Below are 26,295 nucleotides of genomic sequence, written 5' to 3' on the forward strand. Positions count from 1 at the left end.
GTATCAGGACACAGACCAGTATCAGGAGTTAGACCAGCATCAGGAGTCAGTCCAGTATCAGGACACAGACCAGTATCAGGAGTCAGACCAGCACCAGGAGTCAGACCAGTACCAGGAATCAGTCCAGCACCAGGGGTCAGTCCAGTATCAGGAGCTAGCCCAGTATCAGGGGTTGGACCAGTATCAGGAGTCAGTCCAGTACCAGGAGTTAGACCCGTATCAGGAATTAGTCTGGTATCAGGAGTCAGTCCAATATCAGGAGTCAGTCCAGTACCAGGTGTCAGTCCATTACCAGGAGTTAGACCAGTATCAGGAGTTAGACCGGTATCAGGAGTCAGACCAGTATCAGGAGTTAGACCAGTATCAGGAGTTAGACCAGGATCATGAGTCAGTCCAGTATCAGGAGTCAGTCCATTACCCGGAGTTAGACCAGTATCAGGAGCTAGACCAGTGTCAGGAGTTAGACCAGGATCAGGAGTCAGTCCAGTATCATGAATCAGTCAGGATCAGGAGTCAGACCAGTATCAGGAATTAGTCTGGTATCAGGAGTCCGTCCATTACCAGGAGTTAGACCAGTATCAGGAGTTAGACCAATACCTGGAGTCAGTCCAGTATCAGGAGTTTGACCGGTATCAGGAGTTAGACCAGTATCAGGAGTCAGTCCAGTATCAGGACTTCATCCAGTACTAGGACCAAGGCCAGTATCAGGAGTTAGACCAGTATCAGGAGTTAGACCAGTACCAGGAGTTAGACCAGTATCAGGAACTAGACCAGTATCAGGAGCTAGACCAGTATCAGGAGTTAGACCAGTACCAGGAGTTAGACCAGTATCAGGAACTAGACCAGTATCAGGAGCTAGACCAGCATCAGGAGTTAGTCCGGCATCAGGAGCTATTCCGGTACCAGGAGACAGACCAGTATCAGGCGTCAGTCCAGTACCAGGAGTTAGACCAGTATCAGGAGGTAGACCAGTATCCGGAGTTACACCAGTACCAGGGGTTAGACCAATATCAGGACTTAGACCAGTATCAGGACACAGACTAGTATCAGGAGTTAATACAGCATCAGGAGTCAGTCCGGCATCAGGAGTCACACCAGAATCAGGAGTCAGTCCAGTATCAGGACTTCGTCCAGTACTAGGACCTAGGCCAGTATCAGGAGTTAGACCAGTACCAGGAGTAAGACCAGTATCAGGAGTTAGACCAGTATCAGGAGTCAGTCCAGCACCAGGAGTCCATCCAGTACATGGAGTTAGACCAGTATCAGGAGTTAGACCAGGATCAGGAGTCAGACCTGTATCAGGAGTCATTCCAGTATCAGGAGTTAGACCAGTATCAGGAGTTAGACCAGGATCAGGAGTCAATCCAGTATCAGGAGTCATTCCAGTATCAGGAGTCAGACCAGTATCAGGAATTAGTCTGGTATCAGGAGTCAGTCCAATATCAGGAGTCAGTCCAGTACCAGGAGTCAGTCCATTACCAGGAGTTAGACCAGTATCAGGAGTTAGACCGGTATCAGGAGTCAGACCAGTATCAGGAGTTAGACCAGTATCAGGAGTTAGACCAGGATCATGAGTCAGTCCAGTATCAGGAGTCAGTCCATTACCCGGAGTTAGACCAGTATCAGGAGCTAGACCAGTGTCAGGAGTTAGACCAGGATCAGGAGTCAGTCCAGTATCATGAATCAGTCAGGATCAGGAGTCAGACCAGTATCAGGAATTAGTCTGGTATCAGGAGTCCGTCCATTACCAGGAGTTAGACCAGTATCAGGAGTTAGACCAATACCTGGAGTCAGTCCAGTATCAGGAGTTTGACCGGTATCAGGAGTTAGACCAGTATCAGGAGTCAGTCCAGTATCAGGACTTCATCCAGTACTAGGACCAAGGCCAGTATCAGGAGTTAGACCAGTATCAGGAGTTAGACCAGTACCAGGAGTTAGACCAGTATCAGGAACTAGACCAGTATCAGGAGCTAGACCAGTATCAGGAGTTAGACCAGTACCAGGAGTTAGACCAGTATCAGGAACTAGACCAGTATCAGGAGCTAGACCAGCATCAGGAGTTAGTCCGGCATCAGGAGCTATTCCGGTACCAGGAGACAGACCAGTATCAGGCGTCAGTCCAGTACCAGGAGTTAGACCAGTATCAGGAGGTAGACCAGTATCCGGAGTTACACCAGTACCAGGGGTTAGACCAATATCAGGACTTAGACCACTATCAGGACACAGACGAGTATCAGGAGTTAATACAGCATCAGGAGTCAGTCCGGCATCAGGAGTCACACCAGAATCAGGAGTCAGTCCAGTATCAGGACTTCGTCCAGTACTAGGACCTAGGCCAGTATCAGGAGTTAGACCAGTACCAGGAGTAAGACCAGTATCAGGAGTTAGACCAGTATCAGGAGTCAGTCCAGCACCAGGAGTCCATCCAGTACATGGAGTTAGACCAGTATCAGGAGTTAGACCAGGATCAGGAGTCAGACCTGTATCAGGAGTCATTCCAGTATCAGGAGTTAGACCAGTATCAGGAGTTAGACCAGGATCAGGAGTCAATCCAGTATCAGGAGTCATTCCAGTATCAGGAGTCAGACCAGTATCAGGAATTAGTCTGGTATCAGGAGTCAGTCCAATACCAGGAGTTAGTCCAGTATCAGGAGTTAGACCAGTACCTGGAGTCAGACCAGTATCAGGAGTTAGACCAGTATCAGGAGTCAGTCCAGTATCAGGAGTCAGTCCAGTATCAGGAGTTAGACCAGTATCAGGAGTTAGACCAGTACCAGGAGTTAGACCAGTATCAGGATTTAGACCAGTACCAGGAGTTAGACCAGAATCAGGAGTTAGTCCAGGATCAGGAGTCATTCCAGTATCAGGAGTCAGTCCAGTATCAGGAGTCCATCCAGTATCAGGAGTTAGACCAGGATCAGGAGTCAGACCAGTATCAGGAATTTGTCTGGTATCAGGAGTCAGTCCAATACCAGGAGTTAGTCCAGTATCAGGAGTTAGACCAGTACCTGGAGTCAGACCTGTATCAGGAGTTAGACAGTATCAGGAGTTAGACCAGTATCAGGAGTCAGTCCAGTATCAGGAGTCAGTCCAGTATCAGGAGTTAGACCAGTATCAGGAGTTAGACCAGTACCAGGTGTTAGACCAGTATCAGGATTTAGACCAGTACCAGGAGTTAGACCAGAATCAGGAGTTAGACCAGGATCAGGAGTCATTCCAATATCAGGAGTCAGTCCAATGTCAGGAGTCAGTCCAGCACCAGGAGTCAGACCAGTATCAGGAGTCAGTCCAGCACCAGGAGTCAGATCAGTATCAGGAATTTGACCAGTATCAGGAGTTAGACCAGTATCAGGAGTCAGACCTGTATCAGGAGTCATTCCAGTATCAGGAGTCAGTCTAATGTCAGGTGTCGGTCCAGTATCAGGAGTCAGTCCAGTACCAGGAGTTAGAACTGTATCAGGAGTGAGACCAGTATCAGGAGTTAGACCAGGATCAGACGTCAGACCAATATCAGGAGCTAGACCGGTATCAGGGGTTAGACCTATAGCAGGAGTCAGTCCAGTATCAAGACTCAGTCCAGCACCAAGAGTCAGTCCAGTAATAGGAGTCAGACCAGTATCATAAGTTAGACCAGGATCAGGAGTCAGTCCAGTATCAGGAGTCATTCCAGTATCAGGAGCCAGTCTAATGTCAGGTGTCGGTCCAGTATCAGGAGTCAGTCCAGTATCAGGAGTCAGTCCTGTATCAGGAGTCAGTCCAGTACCAGGACGTAGACCAGTATCAGGAGTCAGACCAGTATCATAAGTTAGACCAGGATCAGGAGTCAGTCCAGTATCAGGAGTCATTCCAGTATCAGGAGCCAGTCTAATGTCAGGTGTCGGTCCAGTATCAGGAGTCAGTCCAGTATCAGGAGTCAGTCCTGTATCAGGAGTCATTCCAGTATCAGGAGCCAGTCTAATGTCAGGTGTCGGTCCAGTATCAGGAGTCAGTCCAGTATCAGGAGTCAGTCCTGTATCAGGAGTCAGTCCAGTACCAGGACGTAGACCAGTATCAGGAGTCAGACCTGTATCAGGAGTTAGACCAGTATCAGGAGTCAGTCGAGTAACAGGAGTTAGACCAGTATCAGGAGCTAGACCAGTATCAGGAGTTAGACCAGTATCAGGAATTAGACCAGTATCCGGATTCTTACCAGTATCAGCAGTCAGTCCAGTATCAGGAGTTTGACCAGAACTAGGAGTCAGACCAGTATCAGGAGTCAGACCAGTATCAGGAGCTAGACCAGTATCAGGAGCTAGACCAGTATCAGGAGTTAGACCAGTATCAGGAGCTAGACCAGTATCAGGAGCTAGACCAGTATCAGGAGTTAGACCAGTATCAGGACTTAGATCAGTATCAGGAGTTAGACCAGTATCAGGAGCTAGACCAGTATCAGGAGCTAGACCAGTATCAGGAGTTAGACCAGTATCAGGACTTAGATCAGTATCAGGAGTTAGACCAGTATCAGGAGCTAGACCAGTATCAGGAGCTAGACCAGTATCAGGAGTTAGACCAGTATCAGGAGTTAGATCAGTATCAGGAGTTAGACCAGTATCAGGAGCTAGTCAAGTATCAGGAGCTAGACCAGTATCAGGAGTTAGACCAGTATCAGGAGCTAGACCAGTATCAGGAGCTAGACCAATATCAGGAGCTAGACCAGTATCAGGAGTTAGACCAGTATCAGGAGCTAGACCAGTATCAGGAGTTAGACCAGTATCAGGAGCTACACCCGTATCAGGAGCTAGTCCAGTATCAGAGTTAGACCAGTATCAGGAGTTAGACCAGTATCAGGAGCTAGACCAGTATCAGGAGTCAGTCCATGTATTAGGGGTTAGACCAGTATCAGGAGTCAGTCCAGTATCAGGACACAGACCAGTATCAGGAGTTAGACCAGCATCAGGAGTCAGTCCAGTATCAGGACACAGACCAGTATCAGGAGTCAGACCAGCACCAGGAGTCAGACCAGTACCAGGAATCAGTCCAGCACCAGGGGTCAGTCCAGTATCAGGAGCTAGCCCAGTATCAGGGGTTGGACCAGTATCAGGAGTCAGTCCAGTACCAGGAGTTAGACCCGTATCAGGAATTAGTCTGGTATCAGGAGTCAGTCCAATATCAGGAGTCAGTCCAGTACCAGGAGTCAGTCCATTACCAGGAGTTAGACCAGTATCAGGAGTTAGACCGGTATCAGGAGTCAGACCAGTATCAGGAGTTAGACCAGTATCAGGAGTTAGACCAGGATCATGAGTCAGTCCAGTATCAGGAGTCAGTCCATTACCAGGAGTTAGACCAGTATCAGGAGCTAGACCAGTGTCAGGAGTTAGACCAGGATCAGGAGTCAGTCCAGTATCATGAATCAGTCAGGATCAGGAGTCAGACCAGTATCAGGAATTAGTCTGGTATCAGGAGTCCGTCCATTACCAGGAGTTAGACCAGTATCAGGAGTTAGACCAATACCTGGAGTCAGTCCAGTATCAGGAGTTTGACCGGTATCAGGAGTTAGACCAGTATCAGGAGTCAGTCCAGTATCAGGACTTCATCCAGTACTAGGACCAAGGCCAGTATCAGGAGTTAGACCAGTATCAGGAGTTAGACCAGTACCAGGAGTTAGACCAGTATCAGGAACTAGACCAGTATCAGGAGCTAGACCAGTATCAGGAGTTAGACCAGTACCAGGAGTTAGACCAGTATCAGGAACTAGACCAGTATCAGGAGCTAGACCAGCATCAGGAGTTAGTCCGGCATCAGGAGCTATTCCGGTACCAGGAGACAGACCAGTATCAGGCGTCAGTCCAGTACCAGGAGTTAGACCAGTATCAGGAGGTAGACCAGTATCCGGAGTTACACCAGTACCAGGGGTTAGACCAATATCAGGACTTAGACCAGTATCAGGACACAGACTAGTATCAGGAGTTAATACAGCATCAGGAGTCAGTCCGGCATCAGGAGTCACACCAGAATCAGGAGTCAGTCCAGTATCAGGACTTCGTCCAGTACTAGGACCTAGGCCAGTATCAGGAGTTAGACCAGTACCAGGAGTAAGACCAGTATCAGGAGTTAGACCAGTATCAGGAGACAGTCCAGCACCAGGAGTCCATCCAGTACATGGAGTTAGACCAGTATCAGGAGTTAGACCAGGATCAGGAGTCAGACCTGTATCAGGAGTCATTCCAGTATCAGGAGTTAGACCAGTATCAGGAGTTAGACCAGGATCAGGAGTCAATCCAGTATCAGGAGTCATTCCAGTATCAGGAGTCAGACCAGTATCAGGAATTAGTCTGGTATCAGGAGTCAGTCCAATACCAGGAGTTAGTCCAGTATCAGGAGTTAGACCAGTACCTGGAGTCAGACCAGTATCAGGAGTTAGACCAGTATCAGGAGTCAGTCCAGTATCAGGAGTCAGTCCAGTATCAGGAGTTAAACCAGTATCAGGAGTTAGACCAGTACCAGGAGTTAGACCAGTATCAGGATTTAGACCAGTACCAGGAGTTAGACCAGAATCAGGAGTTAGTCCAGGATCAGGAGTCATTCCAGTATCAGGAGTCAGTCCAGTATCAGGAGTCCATCCAGTATCAGGAGTTAGACCAGGATCAGGAGTCAGACCAGTATCAGGAATTTGTCTGGTATCAGGAGTCAGTCCAATACCAGGAGTTAGTCCAGTATCAGGAGTTAGACCAGTACCTGGAGTCAGACCTGTATCAGGAGTTAGACAGTATCAGGAGTTAGACCAGTATCAGGAGTCAGTCCAGTATCAGGAGTCAGTCCAGTATCAGGAGTTAGACCAGTATCAGGAGTTAGACCAGTACCAGGTGTTAGACCAGTATCAGGATTTAGACCAGTACCAGGAGTTAGACCAGAATCAGGAGTTAGACCAGGATCAGGAGTCATTCCAATATCAGGAGTCAGTCCAATGTCAGGAGTCAGTCCAGCACCAGGAGTCAGACCAGTATCAGGAGTCAGTCCAGCACCAGGAGTCAGATCAGTATCAGGAATTTGACCAGTATCAGGAGTTAGACCAGTATCAGGAGTCAGACCTGTATCAGGAGTCATTCCAGTATCAGGAGTCAGTCTAATGTCAGGTGTCGGTCCAGTATCAGGAGTCAGTCCAGTACCAGGAGTTAGAACTGTATCAGGAGTGAGACCAGTATCAGGAGTTAGACCAGGATCAGAAGTCAGACCAATATCAGGAGCTAGACCGGTATCAGGGGTTAGACCTATAGCAGGAGTCAGTCCAGTATCAAGACTCAGTCCAGCACCAAGAGTCAGTCCAGTAATAGGAGTCAGACCAGTATCATAAGTTAGACCAGGATCAGGAGTCAGTCCAGTATCAGGAGTCATTCCAGTATCAGGAGCCAGTCTAATGTCAGGTGTCGGTCCAGTATCAGGAGTCAGTCCAGTATCAGGAGTCAGTCCTGTATCAGGAGTCAGTCCAGTACCAGGACGTATACCAGTATCAGGAGTCAGACCAGTATCATAAGTTAGACCAGGATCAGGAGTCAGTCCAGTATCAGGAGTCATTCCAGTATCAGGAGCCAGTCTAATGTCAGGTGTCGGTCCAGTATCAGGAGTCAGTCCAGTATCAGGAGTCAGTCCTGTATCAGGAGTCATTCCAGTATCAGGAGCCAGTCTAATGTCAGGTGTCGGTCCAGTATCAGGAGTCAGTCCAGTATCAGGAGTCAGTCCTGTATCAGGAGTCAGTCCAGTACCAGGACGTAGACCAGTATCAGGAGTCAGACCTGTATCAGGAGTTAGACCAGTATCAGGAGTTAGACCAGTATCAGGAGTCAGTCGAGTAACAGGAGTTAGACCAGTATCAGGAGCTAGACCAGTATCAGGAGTTAGACCAGTATCAGGAATTAGACCAGTATCCGGATTCTTACCAGTATCAGCAGTCAGTCCAGTATCAGGAGTTTGTCCAGAACTAGGAGTCAGACCAGTATCAGGAGTCAGACCAGTATCAGGAGCTAGACCAGTATCAGGAGTTAGACCAGTATCAGGAGCTAGACCAGTATCAGGAATTAGACCCGTATCAGGGGTTAGACCAGTACCAGCAGTTAGCCCTGCATCAGGAGTCAGTCCAGTATCAGGAGTCAGTCCAATGTCAGGAGTCGGTCCAGTATCAGGAGTTAGACCAGTATCAGGAGTCAGTCCAGTACCAGGACGTAGACCAGTATCAGGAGTCAGTCCAGTACCAGGAGTCAGTCCAGTATCAGGAGTTATCCCAGTATCAGGAGTTGGACCAGTATCAGGAGTCAGTCTAGTATGAGGAGTTAGACCAGTATCACGGGTTAGACCCATATCAGGACACAGACCAGTATCAGGAGTTAGTCCAGGATCAGGAGTCATTCCAGTATCAGGAGTCAGTCCAGTATCAGGAGTCCATCCAGTATCAGGAGTTAGACCAGTACCAGGAGTTAGACCAGTATCAGGATTTAGACCAGTACCAGGAGTTAGACCAGAATCAGGAGTTAGACCAGGATCAGGAGTCATTCCAATATCAGGAGTCAGTCCAATGTCAGGAGTCAGTCCAGCACCAGGAGTCAGACCAGTATCAGGAGTCAGTCCAGCACCAGGAGTCAGATCAGTATCAGGAATTTGACCAGTATCAGGAGTTAGACCAGTATCAGGAGTCAGACCTGTATCAGGAGTCATTCCAGTATCAGGAGTCAGTCTAATGTCAGGTGTCGGTCCAGTATCAGGAGTCAGTCCAGTACCAGGAGTTAGAACTGTATCAGGAGTGAGACCAGTATCAGGAGTTAGACCAGGATCAGAAGTCAGACCAATATCAGGAGCTAGACCGGTATCAGGGGTTAGACCTATAGCAGGAGTCAGTCCAGTATCAAGACTCAGTCCAGCACCAGGAGTCAGTCCAGTAATAGGAGTCAGACCAGTATCATAAGTTAGACCAGGATCAGGAGTCAGTCCAGTATCAGGAGTCATTCCAGTATCAGGAGCCAGTCTAATGTCAGGTGTCGGTCCAGTATCAGGAGTCAGTCCAGTATCAGGAGTCAGTCCTGTATCAGGAGTCAGTCCAGTACCAGGACGTAGACCAGTATCAGGAGTCAGACCTGTATCAGGAGTTAGACCAGTATCAGGAGTCAGTCGAGTAACAGGAGTTAGACCAGTATCAGGAGCTAGACCAGTATCAGGAGTTAGACCAGTATCAGGAATTAGACCAGTATCCGGATTCTTACCAGTATCAGCAGTCAGTCCAGTATCAGGAGTTTGACCAGAACTAGGAGTCAGACCAGTATCAGGAGTCAGACCAGTATCAGGAGCTAGACCAGTATCAGGAGCTAGACCAGTATCAGGAGTTAGACCAGTATCAGGAGCTAGACCAGTATCAGGAATTAGACCCGTATCAGGGGTTAGACCAGTACCAGCAGTTAGTCCTGCATCAGGAGTCAGTCCAGTATCAGGAGTCAGTCCAATGTCAGGAGTCGGTCCAGTATCAGGAGTCAGACCAGTATCAGGAATTTGACCAGTATCAGGAGTTAGACCAGGATCAGGAGTCAGTCCAGTACCAGGATTCAGTCCAGTACCAGGAGTCAGTCCAGTATCAGGAGTTATCCCAGTATCAGGAGTTGGACCAGTATCAGGAGTCAGTCTAGTATGAGGAGTTAGACCAGTATCACGGGTTAGACCCATATCAGGACACAGACCAGTATCAGGAGTTAGTCCAGGATCAGGAGTCAGTCCAGTACCAGGAGTCGGTCCAGTATCAGGAGTCAGTCCAGCACCAGGAGTCAGACTAGTACCAGGAGTTAATACAGTATCAGGAGTCGGTCCAGCATCAGGAGTCACACCAGAATCAGGAGTTAGACCAGTATCAGGAGTCAGACCAGTATCAGGACTTCGTCCAGTACTAGGACCTAGGCCAGTATCAGGAGTTAGACCAGTACCAGGAGTTAGACCAGCATCAGGAGTTAGTCCGGCATCAGGAGTCAGACCAGTATCTGGAGTCAGACCAGTACCAGGAGTTTGACCAGTTTCAGGAGTCAGTCCAGTATCTGGAGTCAGACCAGTACCAGGAGTTTGACCAGTTTCAGGAGTCAGTCCAGTACCTGGAGTCAGTCCAGTATCAGGAGTTAGACCGGTATCAGGAGTTAGACCGGTATCGGGAGTCAGACCAGTACCAGGAATCAGTCCAGTATCAGGAGTTAGACCAGTATCAGGAGTTAGACCAGTATCAGGAGTCAGACCAGTATCTGGAGTCAGACCAGTACCAGGAGTTTGACCAGTTTCAGGAGTCAGTCCAGTACCTGGAGTCAGTCCAGTATCAGGAGTTAGACCGGTATCAGGAGTTAGACCGGTATCGGGAGTCAGACCAGTACCAGGAATCAGTCCAGTATCAGGAGTTAGACCAGTATCAGGAGTTGGACCAATACCAGGAAACAGACCAGTATCAGGAGTCATTCCAGTGTCAGGCGTGAGTCCAGTATCGGGAGTCTGTCCAGCACCAGGAGTCCGTCCAGTACCAGGGGTTAGACAGTATCAGGAGTCAGTCCAGTATCAGGAGCCAAACCAGTATCAGGAGTGAGACCAGTATCAGGAGTTAGACCCGTATCAGGACACAGACCAGTATCAGGAGTTAGTCCAGCATCAGGAGTTAGTCCAGTATCAGGAGTCAGTCCAGAAATAGGAGTCAGTCCAGTATCAGGAGTTAGACCGGTACCAGGAGTCAGACCAGTATCAGGAGTTAGACCAGTACCTGGAGTCAGACCATTATCAGGAGTCAGTCCAATATCAGGAGTTAGACCAGTATCAGGAATTAGACCCGTATCAGGAGTTAGACCAGTATCAGGAGTCAGTCCAGTACCAGAACGTAGACCAGTATCAGGAATCAGTCCAGTACCAGGAGTTAGTCCAGTACCAGGAGTTAGACCAATATCCGGAGTCAGACCAGTACCAGGAGCGAGACCAGTATCAGGAGTCAGTCCAGTTCCAGGAATCAATCCAGTGTCAGGAGTCAGTCCAGTATCAGGAGTTAGACCAGTATCAGGAGTTAGACCATTATCCGGTGTCAGTCCAGTACCGGGAGTCAGTCCTGTATCAACAGTTAGCCCAGTATCCGGAGTTAGACCAGTATCAGGAGCTAGACCGCTATCAGGAGTCAGTTGGGTACCAGGAATCAGTCCATTACCAGGAATCAATCCAGAACCAGGAATCAGTCCAGTATCAGGACACAGACGAGTATCAGGAGTTAGACCAGGATCAGGAGTCAGTCAAGTATCAGGAGTTAGACCAGTACCAGGAGTTAGACCAGTATCAGGAGTTAGACCAGTATCAGGAGTCAGACCAGTATCAGGAGTCAGACCAGTATCAGGAGTCAGTCCAGTTCTAGGAATCAGTCCAGTACCAGGAGTTAGACCAGTATCAGGAGTTAGACCAGTATCAGGAGTCAGTCCAGTATCAGGAGTTAGTCCGGCATCAGGAGCTAGTTCGGTACCAGGAGTCAGACCAGTATCAGGAGTCAGTCTAGTTCCAGGAATCAGTCCAGTGCCTTGAGTCAGTCCAGTACCAGGAGTTAGACCAGTACCAGGAGTTAGACCAGTATCAGGAGTCAGTCCAGTATCAAGAGTTAGATCAGCATCAGGAGTTAGTCCAGTATCAGGAGTCAGTCCAGTATCAGGAGTCAGACCAGAACAAGGAGTTAGTCCAGCATCAGGAGTCAGACCTGTATCAGGATCTAGACTGGTATCAGGAGTTAGACCAGTACCAGGAGTCATTCCCGTATCAGGAGTCATTCCAGTATCAGGAGTCATTCCAGTATCAGGAGTCAGACCAGTAGCAGGAGTCAGTCCAGTATCAGGAGGTAGACCAGTAGCAGGAGTTAGACCAGTACCAGGAGTCAGACCAGTACCAGGAGTCAGTCCAGTATCAGGAGTCAGTCCGTACCAGGAGTCAGTCCTGTATCAGCAGTTCGCCCAGTATCAGGATTCAGCCCAGTACCAGGAGTCAGTCCAGTATCAGGAGTCAGTCCAGTATCAGGAGTCTGTCCAGTATCAGGAGTCTGTCCAGCACCAGGAGTCAGTCCAGCAACCGGAGTCAGTCCAGTATCAGGAATTAGTCCGGTATCTGGAGTCAGTCCAGTAACAGGAGTTAGACCAGTATCACAATTTAGACCAGTATCAGGACACAGACCAGGATCAGGAGTTAGTCCAGCATCAGGAGTCAGTCCAGTATCAGGAGTTAGACCAGTATCAGGAGTTAGACCAGTATCAGGAGTGAGACCAGTATCAGGAGTTAGACCACGATCAGGACACAGACCAGTATCAGGAGTCAGACCAATATCAAGAGCTAGACCGATATCAGGGGTTAGACCTGTAGCAGGAGTCAGTCCAGTAATAGGAGTCAGACCAGTATCATAAGTTAGACCAGGATCAGGAGTCAGTCCAGTATCAGGAGTTATACCAGGATCAGGAGTCAATCCAGTATCAAGAGTCAGTCAGTATCAGGAGTCAGACGAGTATCAGGAATTAGTCTTGTATCAGGAGTCAGTCCAATACCAGGAGTTAGACCGGTATCAGGAGTTAGACCTGTATCAGGAGCCAAACCAGTATCAGGAGTGAGACCAGTATCAGGAGTTAGACCAGTATCAGGAGTCAGACCAGTATCTGGAGTCAGACCAGTACCAGGAGTTTGACCAGTTTCAGGAGTCAGTCCAGTACCTGGAGTCAGTCCAGTATCAGGAGTTAGACCGGTATCAGGAGTTAGACCGGTATCGGGAGTCAGACCAGTACCAGGAATCAGTCCAGTATCAGGAGTTAGACCAGTATCAGGAGTTGGACCAATACCAGGAAACAGACCAGTATCAGGAGTCATTCCAGTGTCAGGCGTGAGTCCTGTATCAGGAGTAGGTCCAGCACCAGGAGTCTGTCCAGCACCAGGAGTCCGTCCAGTACCAGGAGTTAGACAGTATCAGGAGTCAGTCCAGTATCAGGAGCCAAACCAGTATCAGGAGTGAGACCAGTACCAGGAGTCAGTCCAGTATCAGGAGTTATCCCAGTATCAGGAGTTGGACCAGTATCAGGAGTCAGTCTAGTATGAGGAGTTAGACCAGTATCACGGGTTAGACCCATATCAGGACACAGACCAGTATCAGGAGTTAGTCCAGGATCAGGAGTCATTCCAGTATCAGGAGTCAGTCCAGTATCAGGAGTCCATCCAGTATCAGGAGTTAGACCAGGATCAGGAGTCAGACCAGTATCAGGAATTTGTCTGGTATCAGGAGTCAGTCCAATACCAGGAGTTAGTCCAGTATCAGGAGTTAGACCAGTACCTGGAGTCAGACCTGTATCAGGAGTTAGACAGTATCAGGAGTTAGACCAGTATCAGGAGTCAGTCCAGTATCAGGAGTCAGTCCAGTATCAGGAGTTAGACCAGTATCAGGAGTTAGACCAGTACCAGGAGTTAGACCAGAATCAGGAGTTAGACCAGGATCAGGAGTCATTCCAATATCAGGAGTCAGTCCAATGTCAGGAGTCAGTCCAGCACCAGGAGTCAGACCAGTATCAGGAGTCAGTCCAGCACCAGGAGTCAGATCAGTATCAGGAATTTGACCAGTATCAGGAGTTAGACCAGTATCAGGAGTCAGACCTGTATCAGGAGTCATTCCAGTATCAGGAGTCAGTCTAATGTCAGGTGTCGGTCCAGTATCAGGAGTCAGTCCAGTACCAGGAGTTAGAACTGTATCAGGAGTGAGACCAGTATCAGGAGTTAGACCAGGATCAGAAGTCAGACCAATATCAGGAGCTAGACCGGTATCAGGGGTTAGACCTATAGCAGGAGTCAGTCCAGTATCAAGACTCAGTCCAGCACCAGGGGTCAGTCCAGTAATAGGAGTCAGACCAGTATCATAAGTTAGACCAGGATCAGGAGTCAGTCCAGTATCAGGAGTCATTCCAGTATCAGGAGCCAGTCTAATGTCAGGTGTCGGTCCAGTATCAGGAGTCAGTCCAGTATCAGGAGTCAGTCCTGTATCAGGAGTCAGTCCAGTACCAGGACGTAGACCAGTATCAGGAGTCAGACCTGTATCAGGAGTTAGACCAGTATCAGGAGTCAGTCGAGTAACAGGAGTTAGACCAGTATCAGGAGCTAGACCAGTATCAGGAGTTAGACCAGTATCAGGAATTAGACCAATATCCGGATTCTTACCAGTATCAGCAGTCAGTCCAGTATCAGGAGTTTGACCAGAACTAGGAGTCAGACCAGTATCAGGAGTCAGACCAGTATCAGGAGCTAGACCAGTATCAGGAGCTAGACCAGTATCAGGAATTAGACCCGTATCAGGGGTTAGACCAGTACCAGCAGTTAGTCCTGCATCAGGAGTCAGTCCAGTATCAGGAGTCAGTCCAATGTCAGGAGTCGGTCCAGTATCAGGAGTCAGACCAGTATCAGGAATTTGACCAGTATCAGGAGTTAGACCAGGATCAGGAGTCAGTCCAGTACCAGGATTCAGTCCAGTACCAGGAGTCAGTCCAGTATCAGGAGTTATCCCAGTATCAGGAGTTGGACCAGTATCAGGAGTCAGTCTAGTATGAGGAGTTAGACCAGTATCACGGGTTAGACCCATATCAGGACACAGACCAGTATCAGGAGTTAGTCCAGGATCAGGAGTCAGTCCAGTACCAGGAGTCAGTCCAGTATCAGGAGTCATTCCAGGATCAGGAGTCAGTCCAATGTCAGGAGTCGGTCCAGTATCAGGAGTCGGTCCAGCATCAGGAGTCACACCAGAATCAGGAGTTAGACCAGGATCAGGAGTCAGACCAGTATCAGGACTTCGTCCAGTACTAGGACCTAGGCCAGTATCAGGAGTTAGACCAGTACCAGGAGTTAGACCAGTATCAGGAGTTAGACCAGCATCAGGAGTTAGTCCGGCATCAGGAGTCAGACCAGTATCTGGAGTCAGACCAGTACCAGGAGTTTGACCAGTTTCAGGAGTCAGTCCAGTATCTGGAGTCAGACCAGTACCAGGAGTTTGACCAGTTTCAGGAGTCAGTCCAGTACCTGGAGTCAGTCCAGTATCAGGAGTTAGACCGGTATCAGGAGTTAGACCGGTATCGGGAGTCAGACCAGTACCAGGAATCAGTCCAGTATCAGGAGTTAGACCAGTATCAGGAGTTGGACCAATACCAGGAAACAGACCAGTATCAGGAGTCATTCCAGTGTCAGGCGTGAGTCCAGTATCAGGAGTCTGTCCAGCACCAGGAGTCCGTCCAGTACCAGGAGTTAGACAGTATCAGGAGTCAGTCCAGTATCAGGAGCCAAACCAGTATCAGGAGTGAGACCAGTATCAGGAGTTAGACCCGTATCAGGACACAGACCAGTATCAGGAGTTAGTCCAGCATCAGGAGTTAGTCCAGTATCAGGAGTCAGTCCAGAAATAGGAGTCAGTCCAGTATCAGGAATTAGACCGGTACCAGGAGTCAGACCAGTATCAGGAGTTAGACCAGTACCTGGAGTCAGACCATTATCAGGAGTCAGTCCAGTATCAGGAGTTAGACCAGTATCAGGAATTAGACCCGTATCAGGAGTTAGACCAGTATCAGGAGTCAGTCCAGTACCAGGACGTAGACCAGTATCAGGAATCAGTCCAGTACCACGAGTTAGTCCAGTACCAGGAGTTAGACCAATATCCGGAGTCAGACCAGTACCAGGAGCGAGACCAGTATCAGGAGTCAGTCCAGTTCCAGGAATCAATCCAGTGTCAGGAGTCAGTCCAGTATCAGGAGTTAGACCAGTATCAGGAGTTAGACCAGTATCCGGTGTCAGTCCAGTACCGGGTGTCAGTCCTGTATCAACAGTTAGCCCAGTATCCGGAGTTAGACCAGTATCAGGAGCTAGACCGCTATCAGGAGTCAGTTGCGTACCAGGAATCAGTCCATTACCAGGAATCAATCCAGAACCAGGAATCAGTCCAGTATCAGGACACAGACGAGTATCAGGAGTTAGACCAGGATCAGGAGTCAGTCAAGTATCAGGAGTTAGACCAGTACCAGGAGTTAGACCAGTATCAGGAGTTAGACCAGTATCAGGAGTCAGACCAGTATCAGGAGTCAGACCAGTATCAGGAGTCAGTCCAGTTCCAGGAATCAGTCCAGTACCAGGAGTTAGACCAGTACCAGGAGTTAGACCAGTATCAGGAGTTAGACCAGTATCAGGAGTCAGTCCAGTATCAGGAGTTAGTCCGGCATCAGGAGCTAGTTCGGTACCAGGAGTCAGACCAGTATCAGGAGTCAGTCTAGTTCCAGGAATCAGTCCAGTGCCTTGAGTCAGTCCAGTACCAGGAGTTAGACCAGTACCAGGAGTTAGACCAGTATCAGGAGTCAGTCCAGTATCAAGAGTTAGATCAGCATCAGGAGTTAGTCCAGTATCAGGAGTCAGTCCAGTATCAGGAGTCAGACCAGAACAAGGAGTTAGTCCAGCATCAGGAGTCAGACCTGTATCAGGATCTAGACTGGTATCAGGAGTTAGACCAGTACCAGGAGTCATTCCCGTATCAGGAGTCATTCCAGTATCAGGAGTCATTCCAGTATCAGGAGTCAGACCAGTAGCAGGAGTCAGTCCAGTATCAGGAGTTAGACCAGGATCAGGAGTCAATCCAGTATCAGGAGTCAGTCAGTATCAGGAGTCAGACGAGTATCAGGAATTAGTCTTGTATCAGGAGTCAGTCCAATACCAGGAGTTAGACCGGTATCAGGAGTTAGACCTGTATCAGGAGCCAAACCAGTATCAGGAGTGAGACCAGTATCAGGAGTTAGACCAGTATCAGGAGTCAGACCAGTATCTGGAGTCAGACCAGTACCAGGAGTTTGACCAGTTTCAGGAGTCAGTCCAGTACCTGGCGTCAGTCCAGTATCAGGAGTTAGACCGGTATCAGGAGTTAGACCGGTATCGGGAGTCAGACCAGTACCAGGAATCAGTCCAGTATCAGGAGTTAGACCAGTATCAGGAGTTCGACCAATACCAGGAAACATACCAGTATCAGGAGTCATTCCAGTGTCAGGCGTGAGTCCAGTATCAGGAGTCAGTCCAGCACCAGGAGTCTGTCCAGCACCAGGAGTCCGTCCAGTACCAGGAGTTAGACAGTATCAGGAGTCAGTCCAGTATCAGGAGCCAAACCAGTATCAGGAGTGAGACCAGTATCAGGAGTTAGACCCGTATCAGGACACAGACCAGTATCAGGAGTTAGTCCAGCATCAGGAGTTAGTCCAGTATCAGGAATCAGTCCAGAAATAGGAGTCAGTCCAGTATCAGGAGTTAGACCGGTACCAGGAGTCAGACCAGTATCAGGAGTTAGACCAGTACCTGGAGTCAGACCATTATCAGGAGTTAGTCCAGTATCAGGAGTTAGACCAGTATCAGGAATTAGACCCGTATCAGGAGTTAGACCAGTATCAGGAGTCAGTCCAGTACCAGGACGTAGACCAGTATCAGGAATCAGTCCAGTGCCAGGAGTTAGTCCAGTACCAGGAGTTAGACCAATATCCGGAGTCAGACCAGTACCAGGAGTGAGACCAGTATCAGGAGTCAGTCCAGTTCCAGGAATCAATCCAGTGTCAGGAGTCAGTCCAGTATCAGGAGTTAGACCAGTATCAGGACTTAGACCAGTATCAGGAGTTAGACCATTATCCGGTGTCAGTCCAGTACCGGGAGTCAGTCCTGTATCAGCAGTTAGCCCAGTATCTGGAGTTAGACCAGTATCAGGAGCTAGACCGCTATCAGGAGTCAGTTGCGTACCAGGATTCAGTCCATTACCAGGAATCAGTCCAGTATCAGGACACAGACGAGTATCAGGAGTTAGACCAGGATCAGGAGTCAGTCAAGTATCAGGAGTCAGTCCAGTATCAGGAGTCAGTCCAGCAACCGGAGTCAGTCCAGTATCAGGAATTAGTCCGGTATCTGGAGTCAGTCCAGTAACAGGAGTTAGACCAGTATCACAATTTAGACCAGTATCAGGACACAGACCAGGATCAGGAGTTAGTCCAGCATCAGGAGTCAGTCCAGTATCAGGAGTCAGACCAGTATCAGGAGTCAGTCCAGTTCCAGGAATCAGTCCAGTACCAGGAGTTAGACCAGTACCAGGAGTTAGACCAGTATCAGGAGTTAGACCAGTATCAGGAGTCAGTCCAGTATCAGGAGTTAGTCCGGCATCAGGAACTAGTTCAGTACCAGGAGTCAGACCAGTATCAGGAGTCAGTCTAGTTCCAGGAATCAGTCCAGTGCCTTGAGTCAGTCCGTACCAGGAGTTAGACCAGTACCAGGAGTTAGATCAGTATCAGGAGTCAGTCCAGTATCAAGAGTTAGATCAGCATCAGGAGTTAGTCCAGTATCAGGAGTCAGTCCAGTATCAGGAGTCAGACCAGAACAAGGAGTTAGTCCAGCATCAGGAGTCAGACCTGTATCAGGATCTAGACTGGTATCAGGAGTTAGACCAGTACCAGGAGTCATTCCCGTATCAGGAGTCATTCCAGTATCAGGAGTCATTCCAGTATCAGGAGTCAGTCCAATACCAGGAGTTAGTCCAGTATCAGGAGTTAGACCAGTACCTGGAGTCAGACCTGTATCAGGAGTTAGACAGTATCAGGAGTTAGACCAGTATCAGGAGTCAGTCCAGTATCAGGAGTCAGTCCAGTATCAGGAGTTAGACCAGTATCAGGAGTTAGACCAGTACCAGCAGTTAGACCAGTACCTGGAGTCAGACCTGTATCAGGAGTTAGACCAGAATCAGGAGTTAGACCAGGATCAGGAGTCATTCCAAGATCAGGAGTCAGACCAGTATCAGGAATTTGTCTGGTATCAGGAGTCAGTCCAATACCAGGAGTTAGTCCAGTATCAGGAGTTAGACCAGTACCTGGAGTCAGACCTGTATCAGGAGTTAGACAGTATCAGGAGTTAGACCAGGATCAGGAGTCAGTCCAGTATCAGGAGTCAGTCCAGTATCAGGAGTTAGACCAGTATCAGGAGTTAGACCAGTACCAGGTGTTAGACCAGTATCAGGATTTAGACCAGTACCAGGAGTTAGACCAGAATCAGGAGTTAGACCAGGATCAGGAGTCATTCCAATATCAGGAGTCAGTCCAATGTCAGGAGTCAGTCCAGCACCAGGAGTCAGACCAGTATCAGGAGTCAGTCCAGCACCAGGAGTCAGATCAGTATCAGGAATTTGACCAGTATCAGGAGTTAGACCAGTATCAGGAGTTAGAACTGTATCAGGAGTCATTCCAGTATCAGGAGTCAGTCTAATGTCAGGTGTCGGTCCAGTATCAGGAGTCAGTCCAGTACCAGGAGTTAGAACTGTATCAGGAGTGAGACCAGTATCAGGAGTTAGACCAGGATCAGAAGTCAGACCAATATCAGGAGCTAGACCGGTATCAGGGGTTAGACCTATAGCAGGAGTCAGTCCAGTATCAAGACTCAGTCCAGCACCAAGAGTCAGTCCAGTAATAGGAGTCAGACCAGTATCATAAGTTAGACCAGGATCAGGAGTCAGTCCAGTATCAGGAGTCATTCCAGTATCAGGAGCCAGTCTAATGTCAGGTGTCGGTCCAGTATCAGGAGTCAGTCCAGTATCAGGAGTCAGTCCTGTATCAAGAGTCAGTCCAGTACCAGGACGTAGACCAGTATCAGGAGTCAGACCAGTATCATAAGTTAGACCAGGATCAGGAGTCAGTCCAGTATCAGGAGTCATTCCAGTATCAGGAGCCAGTCTAATGTCAGGTGTCGGTCCAGTATCAGGAGTCAGTCCAGTATCAGGAGTCAGTCCTGTATCAGGAGTCATTCCAGTATCAGGAGCCAGTCTAATGTCAGGTGTCGGTCCAGTATCAGGAGTCAGTCCAGTATCAGGAGTCAGTCCTGTATCAGGAGTCAGTCCAGTACCAGGACGTAGACCAGTATCAGGAGTCAGACCTGTATCAGGAGTTAGACCAGTATCAGGAGTTAGACCAGTATCAGGAGTCAGTCGAGTAACAGGAGTTAGACCAGTATCAGGAGCTAGACCAGTATCAGGAGTTAGACCAGTATCAGGAATTAGACCAGTATCCGGATTCTTACCAGTATCAGCAGTCAGTCCAGTATCAGGAGTTTGTCCAGAACTAGGAGTCAGACCAGTATCAGGAGTCAGACCAGTATCAGGAGCTAGACCAGTATCAGGAGTTAGACCAGTATCAGGAGCTAGACCAGTATCAGGAATTAGACCCGTATCAGGGGTTAGACCAGTACCAGCAGTTAGCCCTGCATCAGGAGTCAGTCCAGTATCAGGAGTCAGTCCAATGTCAGGAGTCGGTCCAGTATCAGGAGTTAGACCAGTATCAGGAGTCAGTCCAGTACCAGGACGTAGACCAGTATCAGGAGTCAGTCCAGTACCAGGAGTCAGTCCAGTATCAGGAGTTATCCCAGTATCAGGAGTTGGACCAGTATCAGGAGTCAGTCTAGTATGAGGAGTTAGACCAGTATCACGGGTTAGACCCATATCAGGACACAGACCAGTATCAGGAGTTAGTCCAGGATCAGGAGTCATTCCAGTATCAGGAGTCAGTCCAGTATCAGGAGTCCATCCAGTATCAGGAGTTAGACCAGTACCAGGAGTTAGACCAGTATCAGGATTTAGACCAGTACCAGGAGTTAGACCAGAATCAGGAGTTAGACCAGGATCAGGAGTCATTCCAATATCAGGAGTCAGTCCAATGTCAGGAGTCAGTCCAGCACCAGGAGTCAGACCAGTATCAGGAGTCAGTCCAGCACCAGGAGTCAGATCAGTATCAGGAATTTGACCAGTATCAGGAGTTAGACCAGTATCAGGAGTCAGACCTGTATCAGGAGTCATTCCAGTATCAGGAGTCAGTCTAATGTCAGGTGTCGGTCCAGTATCAGGAGTCAGTCCAGTACCAGGAGTTAGAACTGTATCAGGAGTGAGACCAGTATCAGGAGTTAGACCAGGATCAGAAGTCAGACCAATATCAGGAGCTAGACCGGTATCAGGGGTTAGACCTATAGCAGGAGTCAGTCCAGTATCAAGACTCAGTCCAGCACCAGGAGTCAGTCCAGTAATAGGAGTCAGACCAGTATCATAAGTTAGACCAGGATCAGGAGTCAGTCCAGTATCAGGAGTCATTCCAGTATCAGGAGCCAGTCTAATGTCAGGTGTCGGTCCAGTATCAGGAGTCAGTCCAGTATCAGGAGTCAGTCCTGTATCAGGAGTCAGTCCAGTACCAGGACGTAGACCAGTATCAGGAGTCAGACCTGTATCAGGAGTTAGACCAGTATCAGGAGTCAGTCGAGTAACAGGAGTTAGACCAGTATCAGGAGCTAGACCAGTATCAGGAGTTAGACCAGTATCAGGAATTAGACCAGTATCCGGATTCTTACCAGTATCAGCAGTCAGTCCAGTATCAGGAGTTTGACCAGAACTAGGAGTCAGACCAGTATCAGGAGTCAGACCAGTATCAGGAGCTAGACCAGTATCAGGAGCTAGACCAGTATCAGGAGTTAGACCAGTATCAGGAGCTAGACCAGTATCAGGAATTAGACCCGTATCAGGGGTTAGACCAGTACCAGCAGTTAGTCCTGCATCAGGAGTCAGTCCAGTATCAGGAGTCAGTCCAATGTCAGGAGTCGGTCCAGTATCAGGAGTCAGACCAGTATCAGGAATTTGACCAGTATCAGGAGTTAGACCAGGATCAGGAGTCAGTCCAGTACCAGGATTCAGTCCAGTACCAGGAGTCAGTCCAGTATCAGGAGTTATCCCAGTATCAGGAGTTGGACCAGTATCAGGAGTCAGTCTAGTATGAGGAGTTAGACCAGTATCACGGGTTAGACCCATATCAGGACACAGACCAGTATCAGGAGTTAGTCCAGGATCAGGAGTCAGTCCAGTACCAGGAGTCGGTCCAGTATCAGGAGTCAGTCCAGCACCAGGAGTCAGACTAGTACCAGGAGTTAATACAGTATCAGGAGTCGGTCCAGCATCAGGAGTCACACCAGAATCAGGAGTTAGACCAGTATCAGGAGTCAGACCAGTATCAGGACTTCGTCCAGTACCAGGAGTTAGACCAGTATCAGGAGTTAGACCAGTACCAGGAGTTAGACCAGAATCAGGAGTTAGACCAGGATCAGGAGTCATTCCAATATCAGGAGTCAGTCCAATGTCAGGAGTCAGTCCAGCACCAGGAGTCAGACCAGTATCAGGAGTCAGTCCAGCACCAGGAGTCAGATCAGTATCAGGAATTTGACCAGTATCAGGAGTTAGACCAGTATCAGGAGTCAGACCTGTATCAGGAGTCATTCCAGTATCAGGAGTCAGTCTAATGTCAGGTGTCGGTCCAGTATCAGGAGTCAGTCCAGTACCAGGAGTTAGAACTGTATCAGGAGTGAGACCAGTATCAGGAGTTAGACCAGGATCAGAAGTCAGACCAATATCAGGAGCTAGACCGGTATCAGGGGTTAGACCTATAGCAGGAGTCAGTCCAGTATCAAGACTCAGTCCAGCACCAGGAGTCAGTCCAGTAATAGGAGTCAGACCAGTATCATAAGTTAGACCAGGATCAGGAGTCAGTCCAGTATCAGGAGTCATTCCAGTATCAGGAGCCAGTCTAATGTCAGGTGTCGGTCCAGTATCAGGAGTCAGTCCAGTATCAGGAGTCAGTCCTGTATCAGGAGTCAGTCCAGTACCAGGACGTAGACCAGTATCAGGAGTCAGACCTGTATCAGGAGTTAGACCAGTATCAGGAGTCAGTCGAGTAACAGGAGTTAGACCAGTATCAGGAGCTAGACCAGTATCAGGAGTTAGACCAGTATCAGGAATTAGACCAGTATCCGGATTCTTACCAGTATCAGCAGTCAGTCCAGTATCAGGAGTTTGACCAGAACTAGGAGTCAGACCAGTATCAGGAGTCAGACCAGTATCAGGAGCTAGACCAGTATCAGGAGCTAGACCAGTATCAGGAGTTAGACCAGTATCAGGAGCTAGACCAGTATCAGGAATTAGACCCGTATCAGGGGTTAGACCAGTACCAGCAGTTAGTCCTGCATCAGGAGTCAGTCCAGTATCAGGAGTCAGTCCAATGTCAGGAGTCGGTCCAGTATCAGGAGTCAGACCAGTATCAGGAATTTGACCAGTATCAGGAGTTAGACCAGGATCAGGAGTCAGTCCAGTACCAGGATTCAGTCCAGTACCAGGAGTCAGTCCAGTATCAGGAGTTATCCCAGTATCAGGAGTTGGACCAGTATCAGGAGTCAGTCTAGTATGAGGAGTTAGACCAGTATCACGGGTTAGACCCATATCAGGACACAGACCAGTATCAGGAGTTAGTCCAGGATCAGGAGTCAGTCCAGTACCAGGAGTCGGTCCAGTATCAGGAGTCAGTCCAGCACCAGGAGTCAGACTAGTACCAGGAGTTAATACAGTATCAGGAGTCGGTCCAGCATCAGGAGTCACACCAGAATCAGGAGTTAGACCAGTATCAGGAGTCAGACCAGTATCAGGACTTCGTCCAGTACTAGGACCTAGGCCAGTATCAGGAGTTAGACCAGTACCAGGAGTTAGACCAGCATCAGGAGTTAGTCCGGCATCAGGAGTCAGACCAGTATCTGGAGTCAGACCAGTACCAGGAGTTTGACCAGTTTCAGGAGTCAGTCCAGTATCTGGAGTCAGACCAGTACCAGGAGTTTGACCAGTTTCAGGAGTCAGTCCAGTACCTGGAGTCAGTCCAGTATCAGGAGTTAGACCGGTATCAGGAGTTAGACCGGTATCGGGAGTCAGACCAGTACCAGGAATCAGTCCAGTATCAGGAGTTAGACCAGTATCAGGAGTTAGACCAGTATCAGGAGTCAGACCAGTATCTGGAGTCAGACCAGTACCAGGAGTTTGACCAGTTTCAGGAGTCAGTCCAGTACCTGGAGTCAGTCCAGTATCAGGAGTTAGACCGGTATCAGGAGTTAGACCGGTATCGGGAGTCAGACCAGTACCAGGAATCAGTCCAGTATCAGGAGTTAGACCAGTATCAGGAGTTGGACCAATACCAGGAAACAGACCAGTATCAGGAGTCATTCCAGTGTCAGGCGTGAGTCCAGTATCAGGAGTCTGTCCAGCACCAGGAGTCCGTCCAGTACCAGGAGTTAGACAGTATCAGGAGTCAGTCCAGTATCAGGAGCCAAACCAGTATCAGGAGTGAGACCAGTATCAGGAGTTAGACCCGTATCAGGACACAGACCAGTATCAGGAGTTAGTCCAGCATCAGGAGTTAGTCCAGTATCAGGAGTCAGTCCAGAAATAGGAGTCAGTCCAGTATCAGGAGTTAGACCGGTACCAGGAGTCAGACCAGTATCAGGAGTTAGACCAGTACCTGGAGTCAGACCATTATCAGGAGTCAGTCCAATATCAGGAGTTAGACCAGTATCAGGAATTAGACCCGTATCAGGAGTTAGACCAGTATCAGGAGTCAGTCCAGTACCAGAACGTAGACCAGTATCAGGAATCAGTCCAGTACCAGGAGTTAGTCCAGTACCAGGAGTTAGACCAATATCCGGAGTCAGACCAGTACCAGGAGCGAGACCAGTATCAGGAGTCAGTCCAGTTCCAGGAATCAATCCAGTGTCAGGAGTCAGTCCAGTATCAGGAGTTAGACCAGTATCAGGAGTTAGACCATTATCCGGTGTCAGTCCAGTATCAACAGTTAGCCCAGTATCCGGAGTTAGACCAGTATCAGGAGCTAGACCGCTATCAGGAGTCAGTTGGGTACCAGGAATCAGTCCATTACCAGGAATCAATCCAGAACCAGGAATCAGTCCAGTATCAGGACACAGACGAGTATCAGGAGTTAGACCAGGATCAGGAGTCAGTCAAGTATCAGGAGTTAGACCAGTACCAGGAGTTAGACCAGTATCAGGAGTTAGACCAGTATCAGGAGTCAGACCAGTATCAGGAGTCAGACCAGTATCAGGAGTCAGTCCAGTTCTAGGAATCAGTCCAGTACCAGGAGTTAGACCAGTATCAGGAGTTAGACCAGTATCAGGAGTCAGTCCAGTATCAGGAGTTAGTCCGGCATCAGGAGCTAGTTCGGTACCAGGAGTCAGACCAGTATCAGGAGTCAGTCTAGTTCCAGGAATCAGTCCAGTGCCTTGAGTCAGTCCAGTACCAGGAGTTAGACCAGTACCAGGAGTTAGACCAGTATCAGGAGTCAGTCCAGTATCAAGAGTTAGATCAGCATCAGGAGTTAGTCCAGTATCAGGAGTCAGTCCAGTATCAGGAGTCAGACCAGAACAAGGAGTTAGTCCAGCATCAGGAGTCAGACCTGTATCAGGATCTAGACTGGTATCAGGAGTTAGACCAGTACCAGGAGTCATTCCCGTATCAGGAGTCATTCCAGTATCAGGAGTCATTCCAGTATCAGGAGTCAGACCAGTAGCAGGAGTCAGTCCAGTATCAGGAGGTAGACCAGTAGCAGGAGTTAGACCAGTACCAGGAGTCAGACCAGTACCAGGAGTCAGTCCAGTATCAGGAGTCAGTCCGTACCAGGAGTCAGTCCTGTATCAGCAGTTCGCCCAGTATCAGGATTCAGCCCAGTACCAGGAGTCAGTCCAGTATCAGGAGTCAGTCCAGTATCAGGAGTCTGTCCAGTATCAGGAGTCTGTCCAGCACCAGGAGTCAGTCCAGCAACCGGAGTCAGTCCAGTATCAGGAATTAGTCCGGTATCTGGAGTCAGTCCAGTAACAGGAGTTAGACCAGTATCACAATTTAGACCAGTATCAGGACACAGACCAGGATCAGGAGTTAGTCCAGCATCAGGAGTCAGTCCAGTATCAGGAGTTAGACCAGTATCAGGAGTTAGACCAGTATCAGGAGTGAGACCAGTATCAGGAGTTAGACCACGATCAGGACACAGACCAGTATCAGGAGTCAGACCAATATCAAGAGCTAGACCGATATCAGGGGTTAGACCTGTAGCAGGAGTCAGTCCAGTAATAGGAGTCAGACCAGTATCATAAGTTAGACCAGGATCAGGAGTCAGTCCAGTATCAGGAGTTATACCAGGATCAGGAGTCAATCCAGTATCAAGAGTCAGTCAGTATCAGGAGTCAGACGAGTATCAGGAATTAGTCTTGTATCAGGAGTCAGTCCAATACCAGGAGTTAGACCGGTATCAGGAGTTAGACCTGTATCAGGAGCCAAACCAGTATCAGGAGTGAGACCAGTATCAGGAGTTAGACCAGTATCAGGAGTCAGACCAGTATCTGGAGTCAGACCAGTACCAGGAGTTTGAC

Source organism: Hemiscyllium ocellatum, chromosome 18 (genome assembly GCF_020745735.1).
Source record: "Hemiscyllium ocellatum isolate sHemOce1 chromosome 18, sHemOce1.pat.X.cur, whole genome shotgun sequence".
Lineage (NCBI taxonomy): Eukaryota > Metazoa > Chordata > Chondrichthyes > Orectolobiformes > Hemiscylliidae > Hemiscyllium > Hemiscyllium ocellatum.